The sequence below is a fragment of the Epinephelus moara genome, chromosome 22 (assembly GCF_006386435.1).
Source record: "Epinephelus moara isolate mb chromosome 22, YSFRI_EMoa_1.0, whole genome shotgun sequence".
NCBI classification, from domain to species: Eukaryota; Metazoa; Chordata; class Actinopteri; order Perciformes; family Serranidae; genus Epinephelus; species Epinephelus moara.
This window is the reverse complement of record NC_065527.1, coordinates 3,450,629-3,458,615: the sequence shown is the minus strand read 5'-3', so window position 1 is coordinate 3,458,615 and position 7,987 is coordinate 3,450,629.

Genomic DNA, 7,987 nt, shown 5'->3' with positions numbered 1-7,987 from the left:
TGTGTGTGCACACCACAAGATTTCTCCACCGAGCCCTCGCCAACAGAGCCCCAGATAACGCGGTGACGTTACCAAACTACGTTTTTAACTTGGAGACGACACATCGTAAAGGCATGGATATTCTGCCCAGTGTTGAATCAGATCTGCCTCCAGGGCCTGGGTCCAAACACAACGCGCTCCCCGTGATCCTGTGGACGCCGCCATTGTTGTTGTTGCTTGCCAGCTTGTCAGTGTTGCCAGATCCTGGGAGAGAAACAAGCAACCAGGACTTTCATGCGTTTAATAACTTATTAGACGGATATATATGGAGGAAGGTGACGTTTAGAGAGGAAGCCCAAATAAGCAACTCCACTTTAGAAACAAGCCCAAAGTCACAGCTAATAAGCAGACCTGGCAACCCTGCAGCTTGTCCTCCTCACATTTCTTCCATCCTCCTGTGTGCTGACGTGGGACGTATCCTGCCTCTCATTGGTTGATGCTCGTTGTCAGTCGTGTCAGACTTCTCCAGTTTTCTAGCATGCCAGATATCCAGTCCCAGTCACAGACGAAGGGGCGACTTGCTCGTAGGCTTGTTCACACATGAGGACTCGTCGTGGCAGACTATCTGCCGACTCACCTCCGACCCAAGGTGGCTCTCAAGATCCTCTGCGACGTCAAAATTGTGGTGAAAATCGCGTAATGTGAACTAGGCTTTAATGCAACCATAGCGTCAGACCCCATGTATATGCAAGACAATGTCTTTTAAACAGCTGTAGTGACAAAGTGGGCACAGTGAACAGGGGGACACAGCCCAACATTATCTATGTACCTTATTTATTATTGGTGGAAGAATAAGAAAATAAACAAGCAACTAAGAAATAGTGGGATTAGTAAGATAAAAAAAAGTGTGTGTGTGTGTGTGAGGGGGAGAGAAAATATCAATAATATTATAAACAAATGAGCAAAACAAGAGACTGACAGTGACTTCCTTTGACACAGGTGCACAGTGTGCATGTCAGTGCTCAGTTGGCCTTTGGCTTCAGTTTGTGTGAACTGTTCAAGGCGACTTTTACCAGAACAAGAGAAGCAACACAGAAAAAAGATTATTTTTTATCAGCGTTGTTTTGAAAAGTGAGATTTGTCAGTAATCGCTGAGGCACCGGCAATAAAACACAACCCCTGCAGATGTAATGGTGATGCTTTGTACTCCTGAGCAGCAAAATCACACTAACTGCACCTTAATATGAAATATAAGACTCTCACATCAACACACTTTCCCACTGGCTGCACCGTTACTGCAGCGCTAATGAAGGGAGCGCTTAGTGAACAGCAGGATCATTAAACTGTGTGTGTGTGTGTGTGTGTGTGTGTGTGTGTGTGTGTGTGTGTGTGTGTGTGTGTGTGTGTGTGTGTGTGTGTGTGTGTGTGTGTGNTGTGTGTGTGTGTGTGTGTGTGTGTGTGTGTGTGTGTGTGTGTGTGTGTGTGTGTGTGTGTAGCAGGAGGAACGGGGAGGGTGAGACTCATAAAGGAGTCTGGTGATGATGAGGAGGAGGATGCTTTCCTTGATATGAAGGCTCGATGCAAAATATAAAAAAGATGTATGAAAGCAAAGAGATGTGTATTAGCTGCTCTCAGTCCAGCAGGGATGGTAAATGTGTCCCCATTCTCCCCTAATGAGAGCCCGCTGGCCATAATGTTAAAGCCCGGAGCCAAATGAGAGTGTGTGTGTGTGTGTGTGCGTGTGTGTGTGTGTAGCTGTGTTTCTTGGAGGAATCAGAGGTGTCGTATGGATTGGGAAACAGGCCTGTGTGGGGGACATATTAGAAAATCTGCTTCTCTTCCTCTCAAGATGTTTCTCACTGTCAGACGGAGCTGGAGAATAAATCTTCAGAGAGGAAGGTGGAGAGTAGGGGTGTGTCGTATCATCTCATTCACGACAATACGGGTATCATTTTTAATATCGTGAAAAATTCATATCATGATACTCGCGATATGTTGACTTGTTGACATATTGACGTCATACTGTTTCCCACGGCAACAACAAGCATGTCTGAAAGTGAAATTATCAGTGACTCCTCTGTGGTTCCAGTAAAAAGAGGAGCAGCTTCAGTAGTGTGGAATAAACTGTGGCGTCCTGAATGTTTTCCTTCTCTTAGCGCTCAGAGGGAACTCATTCAGCGGCTCCTCTGGCAGCAGCACAGCGTCTCTCCCTCTCCTCTCTGATTCTGTCACAAACCTTTGGTGATGGAAACCTACGTGAATAAACTCCATATATGTGACTGTATCATAACAGCCTGTCACAGGTTACAGCTGATGGTTAGAGGAGAAATGGCAGAGCATAAAGGTCCAGGTGGGCTTGTCACGGTACCAGAATTTCAGTAGTCGAAACCAATACCAGTGAATTTCCATGATTCTCGATACTCATTTGATACCACAATAAAAATCAAAAAACAGAAATTGACTGTGCCACTGTCTGAGCACATGTGAGTGATCGACGGTGACAGCGTGTGTGTCGGCTTCATCGAGTGTACCACGTGCAGCGCAATGCTGGTATATGACAGCAAAAAGACGGGGACCTCGACACTTAAGAGGCACATGACGAAGGCTTGCCATGGAAAGAAAGACGAGAGTCAGCCTTCAATGTTCACGTTCGTATCCTTAAAAAAAGTCGGGATTAAACCAGGCTTGGGCTCATGATTACAGTTAAAGGGACGGGCTCGGACAGAACATGCACGGGCTCGGGTGGGGTCGGGCTGGATTTTTTGGGCCTGATCTAAGCTCTAGCACCTGTAGAAGCCATTGTTTCTAGCAAAGACGATGGAGAACAGGCGTTCTTCTTCGGCGCTCGTCCCCAGCACAGACTGACGCGTGTATACTGCCCCCGTCAGTTCTTACAGGAACCGACACGGCCCGCTGAGGGCAAAGTTGTATCCGTACTTATGGTACTGAAAAAAAGCAGGTACCGATGTATGTTTTGCGTGTTGGCATCAACTTGGTACCGAAGTATCGGTTCTCATGACAACACTAGGTCCAGGTGGAAAAAAAACAACTCAGTCATTTAGGATTTTACTAAAAGAAGGAAATCAGCTGTTGATTTATATATATAGATCCCGGGGGACAGTTTATGTATCTGGGAGCTGTTTAAATGTGTAATTAGTAGATTTGATTTAGCTGAACTATTAATATTGTAACAGAATCTGAATCTCACTCTGAGTTACTGTTGTTGTTCACAAACTAAAGAAATGAGACATCAGTTTAGTTTTTACTGAATATTTGAATATTTTATTCATCGTAAGAATACCCTGAATTATTGTGATATTTTTCAGGGTCATATCGCCCACGCCTAGTAGAGAGACAGACGGAGTCGGGATGAATCTATAAAACTATTTGAAAATGTTCAGAACTTATTATTTTGCACCACGCTGACAACAACAGAGCAGTAATGGCATTGATAGATAACTGGATTCATGTATGACAGAGAGAGAAAGTGACACACACACACACACACACACACACACACCGGGTCTGTTACTGAAATGCGCTGTCAGCATCAGTACCGCAGTTATTCATCAAAGCCTCTCCTCCTCTTCATCTCGCCTCTCATCTTCTCTGCTCCTTTCTGAGATCAGATAAAATAAGATGATCCTGTTATTAGAGCCACAGTGAGGGAAAATCAGAAGATATAATAAATAAGTAAACAACAAAAAATAAGCAACATATGATGAGTAGATGATATGTAGACAGACTGGACGGCTCCATCTCTTCTCCTCATCCTCACACACTCACACATACATGACGCTGCAGCCTGGTGATGGGTGGGATGACATCATGTGGGAAGGTTCAGAAAACATCAAATGGCCACAGTCAGGTTGCTTTTGTGTGACCCAATGAAATTGGAGCTCACAACTCTAGTTACTGTTGTAACTGTTGTTACACCTCACCTATCCAGCACAAACACAGGTTATAACAAGGGCAGATTATCATTGAAAACCACAGGTCCTGAATTTCAGATAGACAAAAGCAGCTTCAGCTTCAGTGATATTCACTTTGTCAGCTGTAGCTAACTAAAGCCTTTTTTAGACGGGAGCTGTGCAAATTTGCAGGAAAGCCCAATCAGTCTTTTTTCAGCATTGGCAGTATAAAAACAAAATCGGGGAGTGCAGCAAAATGCCGCCTACCTACTTTTGTTTATACAGAATGTGCCTTTTTCGGGGCAATGGGGGGCGTGAGCAAGTAACAAAACGTGTAGCTCAGCGTGTGACGTAAACAGTGACGTGGGAGGGAAGCCGCGGCTGGTCAGTCCTTCGGCGATTCTCTCGTAAGTCGGCCCGTTCTTCACCGTCCCCGTCATCTGACGGTTAATGGCCTCTTCGTTTGCGAGGACAAGGAGGGCGCGCAATTCCTTGTCTCCCCAGTTGCTCATCTTTACAGTGTCTGTCAGGTTTGTGTTTCCCTCTTGCTACTAGCTGCTCGCTAATTCCTGCTATCAGCTGTTTCCTGTTTATCCACCTCCAGTGGCTCGCACGTGCAGCGTCATCAACAGCCCCTCCCACAAGTCATCAACAGCTCCTCCCGTTGCGGAAGGCCGCCTCTGTCTGTTTAAACTAAAAGGGTTCCGCCAATATGTCTACCCTACGAGGCGGAAAATTGGGCACCTTGGATCAACTCGCCAATCCGGCTCTGTGTGTCTAAACGCTCGCAGCTTGCCGGCAAAACAGCCCAACATTCGCCGAAAACCTGGCAGTGTAAAAGGGGCTTAAGTAATGAAGTGAACATTAGATTCATCAGTTGGTTGAAAACACCATCTCCAGCGGACTCTTTAATGTCTCCAGCTGATTTACTTTGAAATGAGAAGATTGTAAAATTGTTTGGTCCATGATCAAACGTCAACATGTGTCGAGGTCGGAGTGAGACTGTTGTTGTGCTCTAACATCAGCCGTAGTGGCGCCCTGCTCAGGTGAGCTGCACTCAGTCGCTCTGTTAACTAGTAACTGTGACTAATACTTATTTACAATAACCTAATAATGTCCTCGCAAAAAGTATTTTCATTGTACTTCAGTGTAGCTAGCCACAGTGTTATAAGTATGTTCAGGGAAACATTACAAGAAAAGAGGACTTCAGGATGAGGACTAACCAACGTGTTTGGCTGAGGAAAGTTTATCTTCAATAATGAGACTGCTAGAGTGTAAACCAATGTGAAGGACAGAACTGCTAGCGTTAGCTCGTCTCCCACACAGGCAACATTACACTGTGAATGTGCCAACCATGAACAGGGCTTTTTTTTCTCCTGCTGCCCAACAAAATAATGTAGTAATATTTGTACAGCACTTTTCCAAACAAGGTTACAGTGCTTCACAAAGTGCATAAAAAACAATACAGGAAGGACTAGGTCACAGGAATAAAACACAAAAGTTACAAATCAGGCATTTAAAGGAAAACGTTCCTATAAAAATATGTTTTAAGCAGTGATTTAAAAACAGGTGATGTGCTCGCAGGCCTGATCTCGTCAGGGACAGAATCCCAGAGCCTCGCGGCCTCGATGACAAATGCCAGGTCACCTTTAGTTACTGACCTTGATCTAGGGACGACTAGTGAGGGAAGGCTTGAGGATCTCAGGTCACGACTTGGATCATGGGTCGTCAGAAGCTCAGCTATATGTTGAGCTTTAAAAGTTATCAAAAGAATCTTAAAATCAATTCTGAAGTTAACTGGCGACCAACGGAGGGACGGGGTGATAGGGGTGATGTGTGACCTACGATTTGTCCCAGGTAAAATACATGTGTAGCTTTCTGCACTAGGTGAAGCCGAGCTACTGAAGATTACTGACAGTAGTCGAGGCACGAAAATACAAAAGTATGAATAAGCTTTTCTAGGTCAGAAATAAACACAGCTGATTTGAATTTGAGATTGTTGACATGTGGCTCAAAGTTCAACTGAGAATCAAAAGTGATGCGTCAATATCTCGCTGTAGATTTTACGTTAGCTGCCAGAGGACCAATAAAGGGTTGTAATTTCTTTGCTAGGTGATCAAAGCCAAAGATTATTACTTCTGTCCTGTCTGAGTTTAGCTGCAGAATATTACAACTCATCCATTTCTGAATAAAACATGTGGAAACGATCACAAATCTGCGTGTCATGTATTGGCCTTGAATGCTGGGTCCCTACTATTCTAAGTCAGCTGCTTCACTGGACATTTAGCAAATATTTACAACTAAGAGCAGATTATTTTATTAATTGTTTAAACTCTGTCTCCTGTATTTTTGGTTTTAGAGAGGGTGGAAAAAAACTTTCATCAAAACTGCTAATGTATAAACTACCAAGTGTCACTCTTACTTGCTTCAACATCAAGAAAATCCAAAGCTTGACAGGCCTGCCGTGCCTAGTTGATGCTAATAAAGGCTTAATGAAGGATTGAAGGACTGAGGAGACGAAGACGTGAGTGTGCGCTAAGAGGAATTCCAGCACCAAGGGGAGAGGCGGGGGCTCAGGGGGTTCCCCGTGAAAATGAGAGAGTTTAATTTCCCAATAATTTGATTCAAGAGAATCTGTCCCATTAGAGCAGGAATCATGAAGGATGATTTAATAATAGGCACCACCGTCACCCCCATTATCTCCCCTCATACATAGCTAACAGCTCCACGATTTAATACTAAATGATCATCCACAACAATATGATGCAGGGGCTCAGGGACTAATCTGATTTAACGAGTCCACCGGGGCTAATCTGAGCAACATGTCTAATTTTACCTGCGACGCAGAGTCAGTGATAGTTTCATGTGACACTGTGTGGGGATGAAAGTGACTTTAGCTGTGCTGTACATGGAGACACGTGCGCACGCTGTCACACACATGCCAGAAATGTCACTGCACCTCAGCCAGCAGCACCTCCTTCCTGTTAGGTAAGAGAGGGGTTTGCACCCTCAGCACCGGGCACCGACGTGTCCTTGTAGGAAGAGAGGGATCTAAGAAAAGACGCTGACGTCAGAACAGCAGCCGTTTACCTTCATCTCTTTGCTGCTCACACACACACACACACACACACACTTTCTATATCTCTCCATCTTTCCTCTCCTTCTGTCCCTCCTAGGACAGTCCTTCTACCTGATGCCAACACTTCAATCGAGACCACTTAAGGAAATAAGCTGCTGTCATCTTTCAGCTGCTTTTTGCTGCCACCATCACACACTGCACCTGAGCAGGGACACAGGTGCAGAGCTGCTGTGTGAGAACGTCCACCTCAGAGGAAAAACAGTGTCCTTTCCTTATCCCCATTATGTGACAGGAGCACACCAACTGTTGTGTGTGTTATCCCATATTAAAACTTGACCTCATGTGTTCAGGTATAGTAGATGCCTAACGTTACTTCATGCAATGTGTCCTTGATATTCCACGAATTTGCGGCCCACAAATGATGTAACATACCGGACGTAAAGTTACAGAGCTTAAGTTTAGGCAAGTAAAAGTAACATGGTTTAGTTTAGGCAAAGAAACATGGTGACGACGTACCTTAAAATCACCTAAAAGCATGGTTTCCAAGGGAAAGTCCTGGGGGAAAGTCTTTGTTACCCTTGGCTCGTGGAGGGACTTCATCCTTCTTTACTCCTGTCAGTGCATTGGTCATGTGATCGCAACCTTCCCAATTCCATGGCTTATACACAAATTATCCTCTCATGATTATGTGGATATGTATTGGTGCATTATTTTTTGTAGGAAAACAAAATTAGAGAATACGCAGAGTGCACGAGAACAGTCCGCCTCAAGATTTAGAAAGATACCTTGTGGTGGCTTGAGCTGGTTGGGGATAGATGGGTCAAAGAAACATTGGGTCTCATTCATGAAACGTGAGCAGAAGGAATTTCTGTGTAAACTGTTCGCAGACGGAAATTTACGTGCATGTCCGCATTCATCAATATTTTAGTAGCTCCGATCTTTTCGTAGCTACTAACAAAATCTACTCCTGCTCCTGACCACTCGTAGTGCTTGTGTAAATGTAGTAAAGCACATAAAT